The following is a 13,290-nucleotide window of genomic DNA, read 5'->3' as shown; positions in this document are numbered from 1 at the left end:
GTTTGTGAAGCAATATCGCTTGCCTCTCGCATCAATGGAGTCCCTTACTGAAATAATTATGAACCTTGAGTCCCGGGGAATAATCCGTCCCGTCCACAGCACCTTCAATAATCCGGTGCTGGGAATATTAAAGCCAAACGGCCAGTGGAGACTCTGCGCTGACCTCAGGGAGCTCAACAAACGGGTCCATAATTCCCAATGGCCTCTGCCCTACATTGACCAAGGGCTGGCCCAGATCCAGGGGTCACAGGTATTCACTGCAATAGACCTGACCAATGGATACTGGACTGTGCCTGTCAGTAGGGAGGACCAATACAAGCTGGCTTTTACCTTTGGGGGCCAGCAGTACACAGGGACCCGGACTCCCTTCGGATACCTTAACTCCGGTAATGAGTTTAACATTGTCCTACATAAGGCCATGCCCGACCTGGGTGCGAGGGGTAACCTGTCTTATGTAGATGATGTCCTCATCAAAAGTTCATCTGTGGAGGAACACATAGCGGAGATCCGTTATGTTCTGACCCAGTTGAGGGCCGCCGGAGCAAAACTTTCCTTTCAGAAAGCACAGTGGTGTAGAACCCGTGTTAATTTCTTGGGGCATGAGATTACTCCTCAGGGTCTCTGTCCCCAGGAAAAGAAAGTGGAAGCACTTCAGAAACTGAAAGACCCCACAACTCTGCGGGAACTAAGGAGCCTCCTTGGACTGACTAATTACAGCAGAAAGTTCATTGAGGGCTACGCAGAGATCACCAGACCCCTGATTCATCTCCTGAAGGGGGGAGTCAAGTGGGAATGGGGTCCAGAACAAGCCGAGGCAGTAAAACAACTCAAAAGAAGCCTCTCACAAGCGCCTTTCCTAGCTTACCCTGTCAGAAACAAGGAGTTCTTCCTGGAGACGGGGTTCTCTAATACGTGCTTGACAGCAGTATTATACCAAAAGCATGACAAGGTCAACAAAGTAATCTCCTATGCAAGCAAAACTTTATCCTCTGTGGAGGAAAAATTCAACAATTGTGAGAAGGCACTCCTGGCAACGGTGTGGGCATTGAAGAATTACCGCCCGTTTATCCAGGGGGAACACATCATAGTGGAGACTCCACACCAGCCTCTGCAATATCTCCAAAGTGACAGAATCCGGGCCGGAAATGTGAGTAATTCCCGAATTACTTCCTGGATTCTGTCAATGCAAGGCTTTCCTGTGGAGGTTAGATATGGCCAAAAAGAGAAGAGTCCCCTCGCGCAAGGTCTGGCTGACTTGCATGATTGTGCCAGAGAAAACTGTCTCGAGGACGAAAGTCTAAAAATCAAGGACAACACGGAGGCATACCTTAATTCCCCACACAAAGTCTTTGAAGAGGACAAGTGTGAGGGAATGCCCACTGTCTATGTGGATGGATGCTCTTACCATGTTGACAACAACGGGGAGAAAGAACTGGTGGCCAGCGTAGGGAATGCATGGGTGAAGGAGTTCCCAGAACCCTCCGCTGGGTACAAAATTGGTCCCCGAAGTAGTCAGGTGGCAGAATTGATGGCTGTTTATCAGGCCATCCTCACTGCTGTCCAGCATCAACTCCGCGAACTGCTCATAATCACAGATTCGGATTATGTACAGAACGGGTTCGTGGAGCACCTGGTTAATTGGAAAACCAGAGGCATGTTATGTGCTAACAACAAACCCTTGAAACATGGGAAGTTGATCCAAAACATTGATGATCTGGTCACCTCGAATGAGATGACCATCTATTGGAAAAAGATCAAGGGTCATTCCTAAGTAGAGGGACCAGACAAAACTGGAAATGACTTAGCTGAACAGCTGGTCAAAACTGGGGCCATCCAAGGGGATCTAATTGAGATTGAGTCCCTGTTGGGGGAAATCCAGGTCACTGCTATCACTAGGTCCCAGACAAATGCTCACAATGACCTTTCAATTGCACAATGGAGCAAGGAGACCCCTGATGCTGATTTGATTACCGCTCAGAAGGGGGATCCAATTATTGGTAAGTTTTACCAACACCTTGAGGACCCTGAGAACTTTCCCCTGACGGATACCGATTACATTGGGAAAGAGGACCTAAGAGTGTTGATGAAATGTCCAAAAATGTTCCGAATCCAAGACAGTTTGCTGGTAAGGAAATCCAAAGCGGGCCACGATCAGTGGGTGGTTCCTACCTCATTCCGAAGCCTGATGTTAAGTCACGCCCATGATGCGGCCACCGCCAGTCATAAGGGGTTTCACACAACATTGGAAATCTTAAGAGAGGTTGCATACTGGCCACACATGGGGCAGGACCTCGACCAATACTTGAAGGGGTGTCTTGTGTGTGCACAATTTCAGCCATCATCCCTCATGCACCGTGCGCCTCTCCAAAAGAGGGGGATGACACTGCCATGGTCAGATTTACAAATCGACTTTGTAGGCCCCGTGATTCGCTCTGCTAGGGGGAATAAGTACATGTTGACTGTGACATGCTTGTTTACCAAGTGGGTGGAATGTCTCCCAGCCCCAAATTGCAAGGCAGAAACTGCAGCTGCCCTGATGATTAACCACATCTTTTCCCGTTTTGGTCTACCTCAAAGGATTGAGTCAGACAGGGGTAGCCACTTCACTAGTGAAGTAATGACAAAGATGTGGGAGATACTGGGGGTCAAAAGGAAGTTGCATATTGCTTACCGGCCAGCTTCTTCTGGGGCAGTAGAGAGATATAACCGAACCATTGTGAGCATATTAAAGAAGTTTGTGGCAGATTCTGGGCCAAGTTGGGATATCCGATTACCTCTGGTCCTAATGGCCATCAGATCTACCCCTTCACCTGCAACCAAAATGTCACCATTTGAGTTGATGACAGGGCGCAAGATGGTGCTTCCTCAGCATTTGCTCTACAGGACCCAAGAGCAGACACTGATAAATGCCTCCACAACTCATGAGTATGTGGAGAATTTAAGGAAACACCTTCAACATGCTTTTGCTTATGCTCAGCGGAATCTAGAAAGATCAGCTGATAGCATGAAGACCCAATATGACCTGAAGACTTCCAGGAAGGAATATCAGGTGGGGGACCGGGTCTATCTATACAATTTCCAAAGGAACCAGGCCAAACAGCGAAAATTTTTGCCTACATGGAAGGGACCCTTTGAGATTATAGACAAAATCTCCGCTGTGGCCTACAAGATCCGCATCCCCAAAGGCGGTTTGGCAGAGGGGGAAGACAAGTGGGTCCACATTAACCAGTTGAAGTGTTGCCATCCCAGGCACACTCTGCAACAACTGGAGGAATCCTCTGGAATCCTAGAGGGTACTGTTTTAGATTAATTCAGTTCTAACTTAAAAGATCCTACATATCGCCTATCAAATTCTGAGTTTCTCAATGTGGGTGTTTTCGTTTTGAATGCAAAAAGAAATGTGCAAGTTCATATGTTTGACTATAAATTTATATGCCACCCCACTATATCAATGGTGGGGGAGAAATGTCCATGAATAGGTATTGCCGCTCTTCCTTTTTCATCCTAGGAGAAAGAAAACCTGGAGACGGGCCAAGGAGGACGATCCGGAGACCGGACGAGAGACGCGGGGGGCCCAGGGTACCACCCAAAATTCCCATCAGGACCGGCGAGGAGAACCGATCGATCAGTACCGGATGGAGGAAAAGATGCTGAACTGTGCCATCTATTGGAAGAAAATGAGGAAACATCCCAGGTCTTGCGAGTCCCATTAGTGAAAAAGAATGGCCATCGCAAGAGGGGGGCTTGTGGGATGTTTTTACCCATGCATCCAAGCCCCACCTCAAAAACTGTGCAGTACTGGCATTGAAAACATCATGATGACCAGAGCTTCCCAGAAAATGCCCAGGGAAGTGCATGAAGAATAGGCTGCTACCCATTTTGCCGATGTTATGGGCACAGAAGGGCACTGCCTAAAACCACCATTGGACTACCCACACAGTAGTCTGAAACCATTGGGAATGGCAATGCTGACTGCCAAAAGCAACCTAGAATTGTGGGGAATTCATTTTCTTAAATCCCAAAAAGGGGTGCAGTACCAGTACTCACCACTATCAGAAAGCCGGCGTTTTAAAACCACCAGATTTTGTTTAAAACTGAATAAATGAACCCAAGGCAAGCCAAAGAAAGACTTACTGAGAGGTGGATCCAATGTTAAGTTATATTCTGAAGTGACTTGAATGTTCATAACAAGACTGGCTGTGCTCTGCATGTCTGTAGCAGCCTAACTGAAACTGGATTTTAAACTACCAAAAATCTAAATGTTTAAAAGAAATGAGGGACCTACTTTTGAGTGTCACATAGGTTGCAATTGTTTAAATGTCATAGTCTTCAACTTAGAATCAGCATCCTAGCTGCATATGTAAAAAATTGTCTTGACTTAAACTGGGGAACAAAAGTGACATTAGCTGGGGCCTGGCTTAAGGAACTGAATTCTGCCCACCAGCTACCCCCGACAGGAGTTGAGACTTGCACAACAGCTGTGTTCCCAGGCCTATCTGCCTTTTGCTGCTCCCACCAAAAGGGATATGACACTTCCCTGATTGAATTACCTGGGCTCTGCAGGAAATTGAACAAAGCCCTGTCCTGATTCAGGCAAATGTTTTATTATGGGGGCCATAAATGGCTTCCTCTTGAACAATGGGCCTTCCAGGGCCCAGGCAGATGGTTTATTGCATGGGGTAATAAAAAGTGGCTTCCTCCTGGAAGTAAAGGGGAGGAGCACTGCCTGTGAGAGCAAGCTGGCTTGGCAGAACTGGAAAAACCAGAAATTCAACCTTGTGCTGGCGGGAAACCACACCCCTGTAGCCAGAATATGGTTTTAGAAAAAGATGAATAAATCATAGAGCGGACTTGTGAAAATTATTTAAATTATACCATAATTCTTGTGATTTTTCTGCCCACATTTTAAGAGGTTTTTAGAACCGGTGGCATGATCTGGGGGCAAGCTAGCAGTTAAGAGGGTATTACTTAAAATGTATGCATGTTAAAAATCTGACACTTCATCAATTAATGTCCATACTCCTTGCGCACATGTGTGTAAATTTGGGTTAATGTCCGATATTGCGAAACCAGTTAAAAAGTGCAAATGTCGCCATTTCTGAATGCAAGCTCCCAGGAAGAGCAGATTTTGAACAGGGGATACCTCCTGTGATATGTGATGGGTGCATGTAATTTCAAACCACTGTGTAGCTATGAAATATGTCTTTTGGGTCAAAATATAGATTGTGTGTTATTTGACAGGGGTGGGTTCTCTGTATCATAAACAGACCTCATCATGATGACACTTCATTTCATTCCCCCAATCAAGGGGAAGAGGATGAAGTGGCCAATGACGAGTGGAGAGGGGTAGAGCCTAGTGATGCTGCACACACACCCATTTTCAAAACACATAAAAGCAGACAGACAGGACAGATAGGGACCTTCAATTCCATTTGCTGCAACGCACTCTGCCGGACCATACCACATCCAGAGATCCAGACTTCAAATCCATCAATCTCCAGAATCCAGAGAGGCTAGAGAGAGAGCAGAGCTGACCCAGACCATTGTTAGCAGAACCAGAGAGCTGACCCAGATCACTGTGAAGTGCAGAGACCAGACCAGAGTCCAGTCTAAAACCTGACCAGATCTGTGGCGAGGCCCATTCTAATTCAAGAATATAGTGTGAGTACCTAACAAGACTGTGCAGAACCAATCTCTTAGTTAAAATAATCTAATGCAAGCTATTTTAACTGGAGTAAAGCTGTCACCTGTCATTTGTAAAGCTGTCACCTGTCATTTTCTAGTTGCAAGCTGCACTTGTCACTTTGAACTTTAAAATTCCAAATCTGAAAAACTACCTTTATTTAATCGCTCATATCTCTGTGACCGTTTGTGCTAGAGAATTGCAGTAACTTTCCTCTGAAGGCTTAGAATCTCAGCTTTTCAACGAACCTAGAATCGCATTCCGATGCCCTATAGTTTTGCCGCAATCGCGAAAAACGCACTCGCGAATTTGCCGTGATTTGCAAATTTCTCAACGTGTGAAAACAGCAGTTTTCTTGCTTTCAGTTGCCAAAAATTCGTTTAACCTGCTAGTTACTCCTACATCCTTGCTAAAGTGAGCCTGGACTAATATTAACTTGATACCACTCACCCTGAACCTCTAGAGGGAATTAAAAGCATTTTAGCATATTTTTCACTTCATTGCCAGCACATATAAAAGCATTTTGGGCCTGTGTTTCTAAACTTCTGTAGTCTAAGCTTGCTGGGGTGAACTGAATTACAGTTGATTGCATTTCTGAGAACTGTGTGCTTTCCTTCCATTTCCTTGCATTGCATAAAGGGGGGAGGGGATTGCCAGAGAAAAGTGATTACATTGTTTTGTTGAAATCATATCTGTATTGCATTTTCATTCAACATTACATCCATCTGAACTTATATAAAGCATTTTCTATCACCTTATTCTTCTGTTCCTATTCACAAGTGTGCTAGTGCCAGACTATCCCTTATTGATTACTGCTCAGATTAGGTGTGATATTCAATTATTAAATTATTATAAAGTGTGATATATATATATATATAGTTTAAATTATCAAATAAACCTTTTAACTTGCAAAACAGAACTACTTCTTGGCTCAGTGGGGTCAGGGGGATTCCAAGGGAGGGGTGTTATATAGGGGTAAACATCCAGAACGCATGAACTGGACATAAAGATATATCAATAAGGGTTTCCATTCAGTATCCCAGACTAGGCATTGACTTAGCTGTAGTGTTGAATTGAATCCTCTTACAATTCAAGATCCCCAAGTTGCCGCCCTGACCATGCCTCTCTGAAATTGACCACTGGATGGCAGTTAAACACCTCCTCCTCATCTCTGGCAAAACTTAAATCCTAATATGTGGCAAAACATTTCTCTTTCCCCGACTGACCACTTGGCCACACTCCCAAGGAGAGCCACCAGCAGCATCCACCTCTGGAATGAATCTTGAATGCACGTTGTACTCAGACCTATCACTTTCTTACCGCATCAACACCATGTCAGAATTTAGCTCTCCTACCCACACTGAGGCGGTGCAATCCTTCCATCATCTTCTTAGACTATGCCAACTTCTTCTTTCAAGGTGGCGCACCATATCAGCTCAGGAAACTCAATGAATGCAAACCTCTGCAGCCAGACTCCTCCTTGCTCTCTCACCCAGATAACACATCACCCCAGCCTTTGGAATACTACAGTACTACACTGCCTTACAATCAGCCGACGGGTATTCTTAACAGCTACGTGCCTCACACATTGCAACACCCATAATACTGCCCAGAAATCTTCCAGGACAAGATCACACTCCACCAACCCTTCAGAAAAATTAGATCTGGTTCTGCAGTCCTCCATGTGATCCTCCCTTGAAACTTCAGCAGAATTTGGGAGTCAGTCATCTCTGTCCAAACCCAACCATCTGCCACTCCCTTTCACCGTCGCAATGAAGACTACCTCACCTTCAGAAAGGCCCTCAAAATGTGTTTTTTCCCTGCAGCAACCTGATGTTTCTTCTCTTTCCCTTTGTTCCACCGTACACCTCTGTCAGATTTTTGTTTACATCTAAAATATTTCCCACTGCAAGGTAAATTCCACCTCTCAGAACAGCCGGGACGGCTCAGATTCGCTCATCAACACCAAAAGCAAAGCGCTGAACAAGGCATCAAGGTAAATAGTCAAACATCACTTGGTGGACACCAGATCCAGGAACAGCAACCAACCCACATGTACTTGTTTCCATACCCCACTCTAATACACAAAGCACAACAGTCATCAGACTTCATATAAGACCCACAACAAAATTCGGTGTAGGTGGACAAATATTGAATCTCCAGCACTAGAATGCAGTTTTGACCTACGACAAGTTTTGGTCAAGATGGTTGCATAGCAAATCTCTTGCACTTTCTAAATCTCCTGACCTCCCCAGCACCCATCGATATGCCCCAACTGTGGGCCTGCCGTGTGCAACACCACCCTCACAGCCTAGAAAACTCATAAAGGAACAGGAAGTTAGCTGGGCCATAAATCTGGTGATAAACATCCTTTAGGAGATGTTTGGCCTCTGATTGATTACAAGAATTCAGTCAAACTTGCCAAATCATCTGAGAGGGCCCTGCTTGGCTTCATTAACCCGATAAATAAACATATCATGTATCACAAATATGTATGCTTCTGATTGGACAATTAATCTGTATTTAAGACCCTGAATACTAATTTGCATTTATATAGCGCTACCAACCCTCTGCGCGCTGCTTATTACTACCCACGGTGTGTGGTGCTCATTTATCGACCTAGGAAGGATGAAAGACTCAGTTTGGCCCTACTGGGATTTGAACCTGCATCATCAGGCTCTGCAAAGATATCAAAGTGAGTGCTCTACTCGCTGTGCTATCTGGCTATGAATCCCGCCACAAGTTCATCAGGGATTCATTGGCACCAAAAGATCATCCTGTTCTCATGGTAGGGATGAATCATCAGTAAAAGATTGTGTCCTACCACTGGTTTATTTTATAATAGTTCATCTAGGCCTACCAAAGACCTACTGAATACCATGATGCATTCTGGTTCCAGACAAAAGACTGTTGCAATCACTGGGACCGTTTCCCTTTAAAATCCCCACACACAGCTCCAATAACCTTCATTCCCCACTCACCGCCACTGTGCAGCTAAACAGATACACACCACTGCCTGTGATGAATCTGCAGGAGGGCTTTGCACATTGTTTAGGATCTGTGATGGGGGTGGGACTGGACATCAGGCAGAAGCTGCCTGCCCCAACCAGACAATAATTTGTTTTCACTAGTTTGGGCTATTAGGTTAGCTTATGGCACCTATAAGCGGATCTATTGTATTAGAGTACAGATAGGGAGGAATGGCACATGAGGAGGGAAAGACAGCCTGCAGGTGTTGTTTGGTTACTTGCCCACATATTGACTGCCCATGGCCATGCTCATCTATAGGGCCATTCCCACCCAGTTCCTGCCCCTCCCCACCCAAAACACCTCCTCATGGAAACTCTTTGTTTTACTCTTTTTTAAAACCTTCCTTTTACTGAATTCTTATAAAGTTAAACACACTGTGACCAGTCAACATAGGTAATCACGTTTCCTTACAGTCCCGAAACCCAAGCACTCCTCCCCAAACAATAAACAATCAGCAACAGTCCATCTTGATCCCCCTTTCCCAACCACTATTCTTTCTAGCTCAGACTCTTTACTTCCTGTTTTCCAGTATGCCCTTTTTCAATACCATGATAACCTCGTTCCCCTATTAACATATAGATATTATCCCATTCCATACATAGCTTCAATTGTTCTTCTCATGGGGGTTTCAAGTCTGGGGTGGAAGCCATTTCGTTAAACAATTGTCCCCAGTCCATTTCCCCACATACCTCCCCCTCTGGGTCACTCTGTTTTCTTAAGTGTTCTACTTCTGCCAAACCCCATTGTTGTACATCCTGGAGCTATTGCCTTACAGATGAACCATCTGCATAGGGAAACGGTGGGTGTGCACGTAGAATTATTGCCCAGTAAGGTATTGAGGCATCCCATTAGCTCCTCCCAATACCCAGGTATCATTAGACAGTGCCAAATCATGTGCCAGAAGCTTGGCGACCTGCCTTACAACTCGGACATTCATGCGATATGGAGGGATTTATCATATGCAATTATTCTGGCATCAGGTATACTCTATGCAGATAATTAAATTGAATCGAATTTTGGGAAACATTTTTAAACTGTTCAGATATCCTAACCCATTACTTTTCCAATAATGAGAAGCATGCATCTTTTTTCCATTTATCCTTGAACACCAATTCCTCATTTTTTCTAGTGGCCTGCATGCCCACGTATAACCTAGTCATTTTTGCCCTTCCTTCGCTTAGTGTCAGTAACGTCTATACCACTGAACACTCTTCGGGTTCCTCTGGGATACAATACCAGATTTCTCCCAATCTTTCTACTACTTTTGTATATGTAAGAAAGTGGCCACTAGATACGTTATACATCCATCTCCAGTCATTCAATGCCATTAGCTCCCCTCCCCTGAAACAATCCCATAGCACTGTGCAATGTGTATCCTTCACAACTGCCAAACCTATGCTCTTTAGAAACAACATATTCTTGATTTCGAATCCTATCAATACCAGTTAACCAGTTAACTTTCAATTTCACCAAGAGCTTTCTCCATACTTCCTGTACTATCCTAAAGACATTTGTATCTCCTTTACCTCCAATGGAATTCCACTATAATTCCATATCCCGTCTATGACCTGGTGTGCCTCCCAACAGACTAGAAATGTCACCCTCTGGAGACGTGTCCCATTAGGCCACTGATTGCAACTATGCCGCCATAAAATGAAGCTCAACATCTGGCAAGTCTAACCCTCCCTCTACACCAGTACGCCTCAGAATTCCCATAGCAACCATGCACCTACCTTTATTCCATAATATTTCACCAATGTCTTTTCCAACATCTTGAAAAAATACAGCAATCTACGTGAGAACTACCATTTTACATAAGACCACCCTCCCCATTAGTGAGAGAGACAACTTCTTTCAAAATTGTACCAAGCCACCTATTCCAGAGAGTGCCCACCCTGTATTGTATACAGACGTCTTGTAAACATCATTAAATATCTGTTCTCCTAAATATTTAAAATTCTCCCGCTCCCATCTAATTCCCCAGTCCAGGGGAGCCTCACTATCCTTTTCACAGAGCCCGGGCAAGGAGAACAAGATGGATTTCTCGCTGTTAATTTAAAACCCTGATAATTTTCCAAAATTGGTCAGAACTTCTAAAATAATCAGTATATTTACTAGGGGATCATTAACATATAGTAAGATATTGTCTGCATATAAAAATATGTTATGCATCACTCCTCCCACTGAGATGCCCATCTCAGGAATATGCATCTGAAAATACCTAGCTAAAGGCTCCAGCACCAATCTAGAACACAAGTGGTCAAATCGGACAGCCCTGTATTGTACCCTGCTCATAGAACCATTGAAAAGAAATCCAAGTTGCCTTATTCACTCTAGCCATTGGGCTACTATATAGGAGTCACAACCATCCCATGATCAAGTGTTCAAACCCATGATCCTTCAGCACTGTAAATAGCCATGGCCATTAATGCAAATCAAACGCTTTAACTGTTTGTCTGTTTGTTTGTTTGTTTGTTTGTTTATTGATTTATATTGCGCGGCAAACCAGGAGGTATCTGGGCGTTTATAAGTAAATTTCAAATATTCTGTGTCTAATATAGTCAGGTCAATATCCCTCTGAGATCCTTTCACCTGGTCCATCAAGTGATGCAATCAACAGAGGTTCATACAGGCATTACGCCCTCCTATAAACCCACATTGATCTGGGTGCACTAATCTAGTCGCTAGTATACTCCCCAAGAATGTTGGATCCACATTTAATGAGGATATTGGCCTGGCTATATGAAGCACACTGACTCAGGTCTTTTCCCTTTTTAAGAAGAACTGTTCTTATCACTTCTCTCATCATTTCCGGAAATATCCCTCTATAAAAATCCACTGTGATACACCCTCTTCATTTGAGGGACAAGAATGTCTGCAAAAGCACAATAACATTCAACCAGGAACCCCTCACTCCCTGGGGCTTTATTAGTTTGTATGGATTGTCTAGCATGTACATTTTCCCCCTCTTCTATCAGTGCCTGCAACCCATCTCTACGTTCCCCCTTCAACTTCGGTCGTTTCAGTAAGTTCACCAACTCCATGGCTTCTAACTCCAAATAAGTTCCCTTGGTTGTGTAGAGCTGCTTATAATACTTCTGAAACCCTACATATATCCCCTGTTGTGACAGTACCAAATTACCTTCCTTATCCTGTATCTGGGTTATCGTGGCACTGGGATGTTCTTGTTTTATGATCCATGCCAACCGCCGCCCCGCCTTGTCCCCTTCCCCATCCATTTTCATAGTATTGTGCCTATGGTCGAACTTTGACAGAGATTCCTGTGCTTCCTGGTAAGATTGCATCATCTTTGCCAGGTCTGCCCCGACTACATCCCCTTAGCTAAGTCCCCTCCAAACATTGAATCTACCTCTCCACCCCGTCAATGATTCATTCACTGTTTTCCTGACCGCCATCTTGGACATGCACATCACCTCAAAGGCATTTTAAAAGCTTCCCATTGTATTACCACATCCAAAACTGATCCTTCATTCAAGTAAAAAATAGAAGTTATAGCCTCCCTTAAGGTCATCAAAAAAGCTTTGTCCTCCGGATCACCGGACCCCGGTCTCCACAACATAATGGCAGACCTCCTCAATGGTCTCCGCAGGGTTTTTTATCAACGGGGAGTGGTCCAAGGGTGTTCGTCCTAGATAATCAGTGTCTGTAAACCAGTGAAAATGTTCCCTGGCCACAAGAAGTGAATCTAATCTCCAATATGAATCTTGAACACTAGATTAGAATGAATAACCCTTTTCCTGCCCATGTGATTCCCTTCACAAATAAACCAGGTCCAAATGCTTGGTGACCTGGTCTAGTGCCATTTCAAGGGGCCCATCAGCCATGTCTGATATAGTTCCTGATGTAGAAAACAATTGAAGTCTCCTCCCCAAATATACAAGTCGGACCTGTAACTTCCCACCCGTTTTAATTCTGAGGGAAAATAATCCTTATCACCCATGTTGGCGGCTTAAGAGTTCAACACACATATATCCTGCTCCTCCATTTTACTCAACCCAGCTATAGTCCTTCCTTCAGCATCCTCTCATCATGCATAAGAACCCCCGGGCCACCCTTATCAACACTACCCTAGCGAATGTAGAATTTAAAAAAAACAAACACCCTACCCTCGCACTTGTTTTCCAACTTCTTCAACTCTCTTCCCTGTAAATGTGTTTATTGTAAAAACACCAATTGCATACCATGTCTTTTCAGGAATAACCCCACCTGTACTTGCTTCCGCCTGTTGCCCAGGCTCTGTGCATTCCATGTACCTATTTTATGCTGACCACTTCTCATTTATCTTAATACATATATTTTGATTTCTTCTTGGACATTCCAGGTGCACTCCCACCTTTTGTCAATTAAAGCATTGCCATATATGATCTGATCCGGTGATAACAATGTTCAAATATGAACATTCCGCCGCCCATAGTTTAGTTTAGTTTAGTTTAGTTTATTTATTTGTACCGCGCACCGAACCCTGGGGTAGCTGGGTGCCGGAGACTTAAAAACAGTTACAGCATGGCAAAAATATACAGTACAGATTGTGATAAAACAACAACGGTGTAGTAGAC

This window comes from Ambystoma mexicanum, chromosome 5q, assembly GCF_040938575.1.
Source record: "Ambystoma mexicanum isolate Mex_15411 chromosome 5q, UKY_AmexF1_1, whole genome shotgun sequence".
Taxonomy (NCBI): domain Eukaryota; kingdom Metazoa; phylum Chordata; class Amphibia; order Caudata; family Ambystomatidae; genus Ambystoma; species Ambystoma mexicanum.
The sequence above is the reverse complement of the archived record's forward strand: the minus strand, read 5'-3'. Positions refer to the sequence as shown.